This window comes from Triticum dicoccoides, chromosome 5B (assembly GCF_002162155.2).
Source record: "Triticum dicoccoides isolate Atlit2015 ecotype Zavitan chromosome 5B, WEW_v2.0, whole genome shotgun sequence".
NCBI lineage: Eukaryota > Viridiplantae > Streptophyta > Magnoliopsida > Poales > Poaceae > Triticum > Triticum dicoccoides.
In genome coordinates, this window is record NC_041389.1 from 576,304,345 (window position 1) to 576,306,224 (window position 1,880).

Below are 1,880 nucleotides of genomic sequence, written 5' to 3' on the forward strand. Positions count from 1 at the left end.
TTGGAGTTGAGGTCGGTGGAGTCCCAGGGGGCCCACGAGGCAGGGGGGCACGCCCGGCAGGGGGGACGCCCTGCACCCTCGTGGATAGGGTGTGGGCCCCCTGATGCTGATTCTTTTGCTAGTATTTTTTATTTATTCCAAAATTTTGCTTCATGGATTTTCAGGTCATTCCGAGAACTTTTATTTCGACACAAAAATAACACCATAGAAGTTCTGCTGAAAACAGCGTCAGTCTGAGTTAGTTCCATTCAAACCATGCAAGTTAGAGTCCAAAACAAGGGGAAAAGTGTTTGGAAAAGTAGATACGTTGGAGACGTATCACAGATGACTAAGGGAGGAAGCTCATTCACGACAATATGCTTTTGGAGAGGAGAAGGCACATTTATTTCAAAGATCGGACCGAGGGCGGTTTGCTTAAATGAAAGTGTATTTAGCGGAGTACGCTTCAACACAAAATCACGTGGGCCCGCTCGTCAGCTTCACACGTGCGCTGCTGCTACCTCTTATATCAAGGGCCCATCGATCGGGTCATCTTCTTCCGCCCGCGCACACCTGTCCAAGGGAGCAGAGGACCCGATGACGATCGCTGGCGATGTGAGCCACCATACGAGATGCAGGACCTACCGAAGTGAACAGGGGGCCGAGCCACATCGATGAGTGGTGGTTTCCACCATTAGGGAGCTCCGAAACAAGGAAGGCCACGCCCGCGATTTAGGATGGCATCAGGTAGGAATTGGCTTGGGTCTACGCTGCACCGAAGGGGAGCTGGAGGGTGTGGAGCTCCACCGGACTTCTGTGGCTCTAATGGTGCATAGAGGAGGGTAAGTTGAGCTTTGGCTCGCTCGAATTTGAGCGGAGACCGATAGCATGGCTTCGGAGAGAGAAAGGGAAGGACATATCCTCAAGCTCAGTTGACATGGCTGGGTGGTACAGGGAGGGAGGAGAGGGTTGCTGGTGTGCTTGATAAGCTCGGGCTGGCCTATTTAAAGGCGGGCGACGATGCCGTCCTCGCATGCGATCGCGGAGAAGATGGCAAGGGCACTGGAGGTCGAACTCGGGGCGGTGGAGCATAGCTTGGCGTCACGGTGTTGCCGACTTGACGAGGGTCAGAGCCATGTGATAGCTCGGGGAGAGTGGCCGATAGTGGCGAGTGGAGGGTTCCGGAGAAATCAGTGCCACAGCGGGGCCGTCGTGACGCAAGGAGCACTGGTATAACGAGCTACAACACAAAGGGTTTCTAACCCCTTTCCGCGCTGGAGTTTTATACCCTTGCCTATGTGTGCGATAGGGGGGAGGGGTCCTTCCCACGCGACCCAGAAATCGTTGGGGATAGGTCCCCTAGTCATACACGCTGGGCAAAATTAGCTCGTGTGCGACCGGGCGAGCCATCGCATACAATTATACATGTCCAATCGTTTCAGTTCGTAATTACATCCTACACAGTGAATCCCAGACAAACATTTCCCATTCGTAGGTATATCACACAAAGTAAATCCCAGACAAACGTTTTTGTTCTCATGTACATCCCACATAGTGAATCCCAGACAAACTTTTTCGTTCATTTGCACATCCCATAGTGAACCACAGACAAACATTCCGTTCGTATCTACATCACACACAGTTTTCTATATAGCCCTTGTGTGTGATAGGTGTAACAATCACACACGCTTTGCCTCCGTTAACCGTTTGCGTTATTCAAGTATATCACACACGATTTGAATAAGATAACTATATGAGATTGGGCTATTCATCACACATGCTTTTACTACTAGAACCGTTTGTAAGTTCCATGAGCCATTTAGTAGGTTTATTAGTTTACTATTAATAATTCCAGTATTAAGCAAATTCACATTTCACATCAAACAACTATTTACCAATTT